The sequence below is a fragment of the Vidua chalybeata genome, chromosome 3 (genome assembly GCF_026979565.1).
Source record: "Vidua chalybeata isolate OUT-0048 chromosome 3, bVidCha1 merged haplotype, whole genome shotgun sequence".
Taxonomy (NCBI): domain Eukaryota; kingdom Metazoa; phylum Chordata; class Aves; order Passeriformes; family Viduidae; genus Vidua; species Vidua chalybeata.
In genome coordinates this window covers 50,744,034-50,756,309 of record NC_071532.1, presented here as the reverse complement: position 1 = coordinate 50,756,309, position 12,276 = coordinate 50,744,034, and positions in this window count along the sequence as shown.

Genomic DNA, 12,276 nt, shown 5'->3' with positions numbered 1-12,276 from the left:
TTTCACATTGGAGAGGAAATGAACCATAAAAAAATGTGCTACCTAGAAAATGATAAATCATTTACCACTTACTTACTTTTTTTCCCTTGCTGTATCACTCTCCAGCTTATTGAAACATTTAATTTATTCACATGTCCTCCCTGTGTGTATTTTTTTATGGATTTTGCTTTTTCAGGTAAAATCTGCAGGCATTTCCATACTTAAGCAACCACATTCTGTCATCTAAATGATTTAATAAAATTATTTTCAAAATTGCTTCACATGTGCAACACTCCTTAATTTATCTCATTTGTTGTCAGGAATTGGAACTCTATGTGAACAATTTGGAAACTTTTTTCCGGATATCTAGTTTTAGTTACTTGAACTTGAAAATTTTGGCAAGAGTTCATCACCTGGAATGATGAATCCCTGAATAAAGGACAATTTGTCTCTGTGGAAAGAATGCCAAAAAGTATATAAATCCTTTCAGTTTTCTACCAGCAGTAAATGCCTACACTTCTAGAACTGGTGATTCTATTTAAATATATACAAATATGACCAAGTATTTCTTCATTTTTAGACATCTTGAAGAAAATGCCTTAAGGTATTTTCTTAAGGTAGAGTCAGTAATCCCCTCAGGGAGGGCTGGATGCTGATACAAACACATTACTTAATAGCACAAAAGGCATCATTTGACTGGTGCCTTTTCTATGTTCATGGCCTTTATTTCATGGTGATTCATTGATGGTATTGATTGCATATATCATGCACCAAGCTTATATCATCAATAAACTTCTTTCAGTAAATGGACGGTAATGAAATACCATAATCAAAGCAAAGTGGAAGTCCTCTTAAACTGAACAAAAGCTATTGAGTGTAGTGTCCTGGAAAAGGAAAAATTTGGTCACCTCTTGCATTGTTGGTACTCCCATAGAAGCAAGTGATCTTGCAATGCCTTCACTGTAGTGTTATGCATTCCATTAATTGTTTTCAAAATACCATGGACTCTAATATGTCTCTTATGAATAAGCACAATGAGCTTTTTTTCAGGCACACCATGTCCTGGACTCTTCTTGCAATGTAAATCAAAGTGCAGAGCACATAAATAGCCATAAGAACCTGAGACTGTCCCTTTAAATCAATTCAAATTAGCAGCCTGTGTTACCTAAGCAGCCTAATATTTTACTTAATTAATGCTTTATTAAAATATACTTGGAGACACTGAAGTTATAAGTCTAGCCACTGACTTTGCAGGTAGTGAGTTTTAAAACTCAGTGATGTAAGCAATGTACAGACATAAAGTTGAACTTGTCATTTCTCATGTCTTCCCATGCTTTCCCAGCACCTCTTGCACCTTCTTTGGTGTGTCCCATAGTCCACAAAGGGGTGATTGGTATGAGAACCAACACTTCATTTTGAAGATTGCCTGGTGTTCAATAAACTAACATCTGCTGAAAAACAATGATACACAATCCAGTTTTGAAACCTACTGACTGCTGAGTTAGGTTCCTAGATGACTTACATGCCTATGTAAATTTAATTCTCTATTTTTTCTTGCCTCCCTCGCTAGCTCACTCAGCCTGTTTGCTCATATTCTGTACCTTCTTTCTTTCATCAGCTTGCTCAGTGTGCTAGGCAGTAAGCTGTTTGTCATAGGGTACCTGTCATTTCTTATATATCTGTGGAATGCCTCAGCTCTGCCAGGGATTACAGATGGTACTGTAATGTAAGTGTTATAACTCAGAGGAATGTAAAAATAAAATCTCGTACATCTGTGTTGCATATAATGATGTTTTATTTTCTTTATATGCACATTATACTCTAACTAAATATGTCAAAAATTAAGTGAACAGTGCTCAAATCTGCAAGGATTATATCAAGGGATGTGACAAAACCCTTAGATGGTACAGAATTCACTTCATGGAAGTCAAAATACTTAAGTGTCAGTGGATATTTCAACTCTACTGTGAATTATTATTCTGTGACAGAAATAAGTCAAATGTTTATATACAGAAACTGCTTCTGCCACTATTAACTAATTACCACATCTCCCCCCACTCCATCCATAATTCTTGAATATATACTCCAGTTCACCATCTCTGTTTATCACTCCTTCTCTTCTTGCCCTGCTTGACTAGAACCTCTTCCTTCTTTCCAGCTCAGTAGACCTTTTTGTAACTTTATTGAAGGAGTTTCTTTTCTGTTCTGTTAATACAGGGGTGTGCATTGACTGAATACCACAGCACCCTCTCCTCCCCCTCCCATTATCTGTATTAACTCATTACTGCTGGACTACCCATACCAAGTGTTTAAGCATCTCAATATCAAAAATTTGGAGCAATTGCTCCAGAAATTATACAAGCACATTTGGGGGACTTCTTCTAAATATGATGCAATATTTTAGATGGTTTACTAGACTATAGACCAAGACACTTCTCTCTCTATTGTATGACATTTAGGAAAGCCATTTTATCTCTACTTTAAATTCACCATTTTGACGAAATACTTTGAGTTCTCAGGATGATAAACATTATAAGATAGTTAATTTCCTTTGTGGTGCTTACCAGTTCATGGCTTAGTATGTAAAAATAATCAAGCCAGAGCCTGATGTATTATATTCTGCTTTTCTCATGTCCCTTGCTTTCAATATCTACATTAGCCTAGAAATGCGTAGATTTTTTTTTTTTTCTCATTTAAAAGCATATTAGAGTAAGTATTAATCTCTTAGGGGTTGAAATCCCTTTTCTCCTTCACTATGTATAGCAAGGCCTCTCTGTTTCTAGGTTATGAACCTCAGTTGTCTAAAGGGGGATAAAATTAATTTTGGCCTCTGTGGATAGCCAATCCTACTGTGACAGGTGCAATCTTTGTAACATGTCCCAGCTCAGCACAAGAGACAGTCACTTAAGAATTGTTTAGGCCCTGGCTTGTTTCACTTTATACCCTACCAAGGAACAGGTAAGCAAAGATGCAGTGGTCTGTCAGCCCAGACCATCCCAGCTTTTGCTGGATTTTATGATATTAGCATGAAATGTCTATTATCGTGATGAAACCTTGTTTGGGTTTTCTAGGGAGAGTTTTAGTTATTATTCCAACAACCAAAGGAAAAAAAGTAAAGATTATACCAGTCATGATTTGACACTTGAAGCAGATGTACTCCAGAGGAGGACTAGAACACATTAAGTGCTCTCCTATAATTTCTGATATCCATGGTGGCTGTCACCCACTAGCTGAAGCTCATAAAAATTTATCAGCACTTGACAATGCACTTGGAAAGACTGAATTCTCTAGAAATATGCTTCACTGAGGAAACACAGGAAAGTTGGATTGCTTACAATGAAGTGATTGAAATGACTGCCAAGAAAAATGCATGCAGGTTTCATTATAACTATTAATCTAATAGGTTCACATTGTATTCTCTATTTAAATCAGAAGCATATCTACAATTTCTCACATTTACACTACTATTAGCTTTAGTAGAAGAAAGGAAAAAACAGATGAGGTATCAGGCTTGAGACTGCAAGCACTGTGTGTAACTTAGAAGCAACTGAGGTAATTTTCTTCAATGTAAAACAGAAATGGAAACAAACAAAACCTTCTATATCTCTCCAACCAATTTGCTCTCCATACAACAAGCTCTACTCGGTGTCTTCCAAAAACTGCTGCACACAGGCAGTTAACCACTGGATTTCCAGACCCATAATCCACATCTTATCACTCTTTGTCTGATTTTCTCTCTACAAAAGGAAAAAGGAAGGATTGGAGCTGACAACCTGGTGCCAGACATCAAAACTACTTCCAGTCCATCTCTGCTGTGACTGTTCGAAACACAAGAAAATAGGAATGGAAGGGTATACATGCAACAGTGTGTCCAGAACTGCAGTCATGGGCTACTCTATAAGAAATTCTTTTTGCCTATCATCTGGACTACTCCATAAAATATCTATATTTTATGGCAGCTACCAAAACTGTGCTGCACTCTGCAACAAACTTCAGTTATTTCATAAAAAGGCAAGGAACATAAATATACTGTGCCAGAAAGTAAAGAGTTTTTTTTTCCCAGGATCTGGCAGAAAGGAATTTTTAAAATAAAATTTCAACAAAAAGCTGGGAAGCACATGATGTTCTATGGTACGAGAAAAGGTTTAAAAAATACCACTTAGGTAGTCAATCTCAGCCACAGGAAAAACACTTCCTGACCCCAAATCTGATCACTGGTTTAATCCTGAGTGTATGAGCAATATATACCAATCAGACATGTATGAATTTAATGCCACTAAAAATTCTTTATACATCTCTACCTCCATGGCCCAGAGGCAGGTGAAAATAAGAATTCCCATTATGGATCAAAGAAGGAAAATTCTTTCTAGCCCTAAAAGTAATCACTGGAAGCCCTGAAGCACAGGATTAGTATAATATAAATACAGTATATATAATATATATTACACCACCTTTTAAATTCAAACCTCTATTAACTATCTTGTCACAGATATTAAGCAAATTAAAGACTTAGCAAGTGTATTCAGTCACAGAATATTATCAACGCATTCCTGGAAAGAACTTCAGAAATTCTACTCTACAAAATAGCACTGCATCTTATGCTTTTAACCTGACACATCAGAGTATAGAAGATTGCTTCATAAACCTATCATCCAGTCCAAGTTATTCATTAAGTTCCTATTTTCAAGGAGGTGTTAAGGCGTGGAAAAATCTGCCTCATAGAAAGTTACTATTTTCCAGAAATATGACAGTTTTTTTACTTTTGGAGATTTTGACTGAGGTTCTGACAGGTCCCTGGTATGCAGTACTGATTCCTCAGTGTCAGATGCATCTTTGAAAAACTTAATATCTAAATTTCAATGCTTTTGGCAATCTATGTTTTAATAAGGTCGTGAGTCACAACTCTTTCAGCATCCAGAAAATTGAGTATCCAGAACTATGCAGTGTTGGTACTTCTGTGGTTTACCAGTTTCTAAAAGTCGCAGGGACAGGGACAGCAGCAACTAGAATCAGCCTAGATAAGATAATGTCAGCAGAAATCCAACTGGTGCTTTTGAAACATGTTTGTAATGGCTGTGAAAGTAGAACTTTTCTGCTTGTTTGAGCAAGTACAGCCACTTATGGCAAAGCAGCTTAAGGTTTTGATTATGAGTGATTGAGGTAGGACTGAGACCCATTTACCAGTCAGGTCATCTTTTGCTGTAATTTCTTGGCTTATGGTCAGCCTTGTCCAATAGTTAAGGATTTCCAGTAGAGAACTAGACTCTGGCAGTCTGCAAAACTCTACTAGATCTATTAATCACTCTGATTTTCAGTTGACCTCTGGGCCATTTTTAGTAACAGAGGCATAGCTCTAGTTAGCAAGACTTTTAGTCCCAAAGGAGTCATATTTTCTTATATACTGTTTAATTTTTTTAAGTTGCCCAGGTGCCAACAGGATGGTCAGTATAACAGATCTGAAAGAAACAATTAAGGAGCCATGAGTAATTGAATGGCTTTGCTTAAATCTTTATTAAAAAGTATCTGGCACAATAACACACAATTTTATAGTAGCAAGCAACACAGAATCTCCTTTATCAGATTTTCTTATCACCCACAGCTCAGCATCTAGTTTGAAAGGCTTTATATACAAAACTAACTAAAAACAATATTTAACAGAGAGTTATTTTCTATGTCACTGTAAATCATTGTTCAGCTTTATGCACTGAAACAGTGGAGCTGTTCTGAATCTGTTATTTTCTTCTGCTTGGATTCCTACAGTAAAGAATAGATGGAAGAGAACAAAGAGGGCATCTGACAAATATGACAACCCAAATATTATAGCCAGGAAGGAAAGACGAAAGGAAGACAGTAAGGGAAAGAAATGGCAGGGCTATGCCAATAGTTGAGGAGTTTTTTCTAGGCTGTATCACAAGGTAATTGGCTGTGATGTGAATTATGCTTCCCAAGCCAAATGTGAGAGTGCTTCACAGACGCAGAGGTCAATTATCTCTTAGTAGAGCCTGCTCAGAGAAAGAGGCTACTGCAATTAGAATACACTATTAAAAATGGTTAGCCATTTTAGTATTTTAAATCACTACCCTTCTCAAAAAGCTCTGCATAGTAATTCCTGTCATTGTATGCCTCACGGAATACTCTGTCCTTGGAAGCAAAAAAAAAAAAAAAACCACTAGAAATATTATTCCCTAAGTTTCTTCTGCTATGAGCCTTGAAACTCTGAGATTATTCAAATAAAGAAACCAGAAATTTATTTCTACGTACTATATATGTTTACCTTGTCAATAAAGGGAAATTTAGAGATAAACAGCACCTAGGGAAAAGAAGGCTGTAATTTGCAAATGTGATCCGAATTCTCAGTGTTGACAGTCTTTAAAGGTGTTGTAGGTTACAGGGCAGTCAGATGCAAATTAGGACTCTGTTTCACTTCTTTTCACCTATAATATGACTGAATTTTGAAATCATATTTGCTCTTGTATCTTTTTGGGGAACTCTATCATTTTTGTGGCCTTTATTAACAAAATTAAATCTTTTTATTACAAGCTTTGAAATATGAACTCTCTTCAGGGTTGTATCAGGTTTCATTCTGGACAGAAGTAGAGATAATACTGGCAAAAAACTGTTCCAAAAGATATCTGATATAAAAATAGATAAACTTTTCTTATAATAGTGCATTTACTTAAAGCAAATTATAGTTTTCAAGATGTTTGATCCCAGCCTCTCTAGAAAGGACCTTTGGACAGAAAGTTCATGCCATATTATGGTGAGTGAAAAACAAGGTGGGGCTCTGCCACCAAAACTAAAAAATTATGTCAAGCAGTGAAACATGTGTTGTTTCACATGTACAAAATGTAGCCTCTGACCAAGCAATTAGCACAATAAAACTAAGAGCTGTGGTAAACAATAGAAATACAATGATCAACACAAGGAGCAAAGACCCCCTTTCCCAACTGACACCAATAAACCACAAAGTTTTGTTTACTATGGACATTCTCAGCAAGGCCGAATATGGCATTTCTTTAGCTATCACTCAAGAAATCTCTTTGTTCGAGAGCTGCTAGTAAAAACAGGAAATGATTATTCAAAATCATCAACACAAACCGAAAATACATTCTCTTCAATGAGAAGAAATCAACCCAGCAAATAAACACTTCTTCATTTTCTAAGTAAAATCAGTTGAGAGGCATAATTTCTCTGAAAAGGGCTGTTTTCCTTCCTTCAAAATACGAAAGTTGCTTAAGCCCTACTTCCATTTCAAAACTCTATTATCTTGTGTACATTTTTGTTTGTTTTCGTTGCTATGTTCCTCTCCTGAGAGATTAGTTTCACTGATCTTCAAAGAATTTCATAACAGCAAAATCCATTATTTTACACACAATTTCAAAAATGGTAGCTTTGAGCTTAAATTTTCTGCAGCCCATCCCAATTTAGGATATTGAAGATGCACTTGCCAGAGTGTTGCAGCATACACAAACATTCTTTCAAGCACAATTACCTCTGAAGCATGTATGACTGCACAAATACTTCATTAATTAGAAAAACTTGTTCTCACAGAGTTTTAAAAATTTACTTTGAAAGACACTAGTTGTCCTCAATTGATTTGGGGGGGGGGGGGATTTTTTGCCTTTCTGGTAAGACAACGTTATTTTGAAGATTGTTCAGTTCTATTCTAAAGGTAAAATCCCACTACTAGAGAAAACCTTCTAAATCTAAACTTGTGGTGGAATTTCAGATGCTGAACATGTTCCTTAAAATCCTCTTATTCAGACATTTTTACTTGGAATATATGTACTAGCTGCTTTCTTGCTAGCTTGCTTGCTGAACTAGCTAGACCTTTGTCATAATTTAAGAATTTAATGTAGTTTCCTGTAAGTGTTCAACCAGGTCCAATAAACAAAGAAAAACATATTAAAAAACTAGAAACCATTACATATGGGTCCAGCTTCCTGCATCAACATGCCAGCCACTCTCTGGAACATGAGCTAACCAACTAGTGCAGAATCCCTTAAAACTTCTGAGAAGTTTTAGCAGACTGGGTTATTTTTCTGGTTCGGACATCTGTAGAAGAACCATTTTCTACTTTAATGGTTGACGTCATCAGATGCTTTACACACAACCACTTCTTCTGAATACTAGCAGAGAGGTCAAAAGGGTCACAAGTTTTCTTTTTCCCAGCACAGCTTAACGGCTGTTCAGGAATAACATTTTAATAATGGTTATCTCTGAGAACAATGAAAAACACTATATATTTTTTCCTTATCTTCTGCATTTTTAATTTGCTTTGCAGAATAAGTCGGTAAATGACCCAGGCATGACTCAAGGTTATTATCCTGACCTACAGAGGCCATGTTTATCCCAGTAGCAAAGTATATGCAAACAATCTCAGTTATAGTTTTCTCCTCCAGTTCCAAAAAAGAGGTTACATTTGTCAGACAGTCTTGTTAGACACCAACAGCACTGACTGCAAGGGCTTGAAAGAAAACAGCAAATGGATGAAGATAGCTCCTGGAGTGGAAAATTATTCTATTGAAGAGCCAGAGAACTCTTAAAATCCTTGATGTCCCTATATCATCCTCTTGCATGAATACACTGGATGGGTTTATGGCAGATACAAGGATATACATAAGGTTAAGACATCCATGTCTTCTATCCACAGCTGCTGTGTAACCGAAATTTTCATAATTCCTTGGTTTATTGCAATCCCTTGCAGCATGACACAATATGAAACAATCTTCTACCAAAAGGCTATACACAGCTGAGAGGAACAGTGCACTTGCTCAGCATCACATATCACAGAGAATACACAGCTCGTGTTGTTCTCACTCTCCAATGAGCACAGTCAAATCCAAGGTTTCAGAAACCTTTTTAGATACTCACCGACATGAGTATCCCTGTTCACAGCCCTTTCCTTACTACTCCAGAGCAAAGAAGCTGTTAGCCTTGAGAGAGAAACACATTTCTTGAACATAGGGAACTAGTACATGAAGCTGAAGTTCATGTCTGGAAGAGATCAAAGACACAGTACAACCTCAGCTGTTCCAGCACAAACAGCTAAACTTACCTTTTGAATTACCTTCCCACCTGTGTACTCTGAGGTCTACGTCTCACTGATTTGGTAAAGAATCGAGGAACAAGACAAAGAGAAAATACTTGTTAACACATATTCTTCCTAGTCTAGGAACTCATTAGGATACACTGGAAGACTCCCTGAGAGCCTCAGGGAAGGTAGGTGGAAATTTCAATATGCTCAGTCTAATAATTGTCCTCAAGAGGTATTTCTTACAACTGAAGTTGTAACGTATTATTAGTTTTTTAGTTTGTCTGTTTGGGGAGGATACGGGAGTTGCTATTTTTGAAGTGCTAGTTGACCACATAGTGTACAATGAAAGTAGTTGAGTTTGCTAATTTGAAATGAGTCCTAAAGACTTTAATATTCCTTGCACTATAGCAACGCAGAAAGTCATTCCTGTTTAATTAGTTAGGCCAAAGTATTTGCAAAACAATTAAGAATGTAATTTAATTTTGGTGTTTGGTAAACATCCAGGGATTCATTCATTCTGAACTTATGACCTACATGTTGAGTTTACTTTGCGAAGTATCGTTAAACTAGTCAGTTAGAACTCACAATTATAATGCATGACATGGTAAATCTAATGATCTAAATAATCTATTTATTACAAATTAGAAATATGTGTTAGAAATTTACTTTTTAAGAAGTCTTCATAGCTGAGATAATGAACCATGGGGTCAAATCAAAATGGTGTCAATGGGGAAGTCCCTTTGGAACACCTCCATGAAGCCTGAGGCATTTAGCCCTTTAAGAAATTATTTTACAAGTTGCCTCCTCATTCCCATGGAAAGACTAATTTAGTGTACAGGGCATTGTGCCTACACAAGCAGCTCCCACCAGGGCAGATCTAGGCAGTGATAGCATTACTGTGCGCTATAGTCAGCCTGTTTCCGTGGGGACATAACAAGAAAATTCAGATGACAATTGGCAATTCAGCCTAGACACACAGCAGCAGCCATGTCTGAACTACCATGCAACATGCCTACATTTTACAAAATAAAAGCTACATAGAAGGACACCACATTTACTCATACAGGGATTAGGGAATGCCAGAATTAAGATTGTCTATCCAGCCTTTATTATTCTCTTTTGTATATGTAGCATGATTGTCTTCACTCATGTTCACACACTTCCCTCCCCATGAGACTTCTCCTGGCACAGACTCTAAATGGATGATTATTCAAATTTTCATTTCATCTTCCTTATTGGTTATTTGAACTTATTTAATGCCTATCAAAACCTGCAGTGATTATAAAATTATTCATCCCTTCCAATTCCTCATTAGGTTACTCACAGTCACATCTAAATCCTTCTCAAGCACCAATCTTCATAATGTCCTGAAGGGAAGAATGAGTATTAAGAGTCCATCTTACACCAGAAAAGAAAGGAGAGCAAGTCCAAAATTGTCAAAATTATCCATTAGTTTTCTGTGCCCAACATGAAACATCAATACATCATGTATTTTACAGTTTTTATATACTCAAATTATAGTTCTACTCAACTTGAAATGCAACTGTGAGTACTGAACAAGAGGCCTCTTCTCTGCCTGCAGTTCCTAACCTTGTTCACTCTTCCTTTCCCACCTTCTGCAGTTCAATGAGACAGATTTCTAAAAGAAGGGGACCACTCTGAGTACAGCAAAAAAGCAGAAATCGAACTTGAATTTCTCAAATCCCCTTCTGCATCCTCAGTGAAGTCAGACACCTCAGTGACAGACCAGCTATGAGCATTAAAAATCTAAATTATACTAATGACTGCACTCAAAGTTACACTTTGAAAACAAAATAAAGCTTCAACAGGCTATTAAAGTTAACGTAGTCCTGATACTAAGAATCATATAAGGGTTTATATCACATAAGCAACCAGGTTAGCCTCCTGCATAATGTCAAGATGCTTATTCAAAGCATAAAACATCTGGAGCTGCTGAGCAAATACACGTAATAATTTTTACAAAATGGCTGAAACTATATTATTTTCCCAATTTATAAACACATAAGATACTTTACTCATAAAACTCTCATCATGAACTGAAGCACAAACTGAAAGCAGCTTCCTGAATGGGTAATTCTGAGAAAAAGGTAACTGTGACCCTGGTTTCATAAAGGCATGTCCTGAAAGGCATTCCCTCTAACATTTCAGCAGCTACAAGGAGAAAGAGAAGCTCATTTCTTTAAAAGTGTGCATGCACCTGACCGCAGTGGGAGTCATGCCCCAAACTCTGCTGTTTTGGTCGGGCGCCCTGCGTCAGGCAGGCTGCGGCGCGGGGCTGCATTTCCTCTTGCGGATGTCAGCGTGTGCCCATCCTGCCCATGCCTGGCTCCCCACTGCTTGAACCCTGAGATTTCCCTAAGCAGAAACTGCCAGGCATCCAACACATATCAAATTCAAGTCTGTTTTCTGTGATATGGCCAGACATCCACCAGGGACAAGGTTGAAACCACCAAACCCATTTTACAAGTGACCTAAGCCAGAATCCAGCTCTCCAGAGGCAAAAGGCTAGTAAATTAACCTACTGTGTCACCTAACCCTTCACTATTGATTAGTAATTATTCTCTTCAAATGAAACAAGGACATAGGACATAAGGTCATCTACAGTATATCCTGAGAAAAGCCAATGTTTCCCTACATCCTTCCATCAATCACTGTTGAGCACTGACTTGAAAGAAAAGGTTTTCATTGAAATACAATTAAAAAAGTAATTTAATTCAGTCTGCATAAACCAAGAGCTTAAGGATGTGAGCTAATTCTGAGATAGGCATGACAGGCACAAGAATGGTCAATTTTTCTTCAATCTGAAGAAGTCACTGGAAAATTTAATAACATAAGTGGTCAGTGAGTAAATAAAACAACCAGGGACCAGTGGTCCTAGTGATGCTAGCTTAGTGATGCTCAAAATTCTTCTATACTGGCTCCCTTTTGGCTATACTGACCCCCCTCCTCCTTTTGATCATTCCTTTCCTTTGTATCTTTTACTACCTCTAATTAACTGCTAATTAATTGATTGAAAAACATGCTGCTCATACAAATGCACCCACTGGATTATTTTATCACCTAAAAAAACCCCTCACTCTACCTTTTTTTGAACTATAAATGTTGCAGGTAAAGGAACCATTGAGAAAAGAAATATGTCTCTATCCTTTAAGGATACAGCACTTATAAACTTGAGGTAATCAGTGACCCTATAGTCTCCTCTGTGATAACCAATGCTGTACTCTCCTGAAGACTGACTT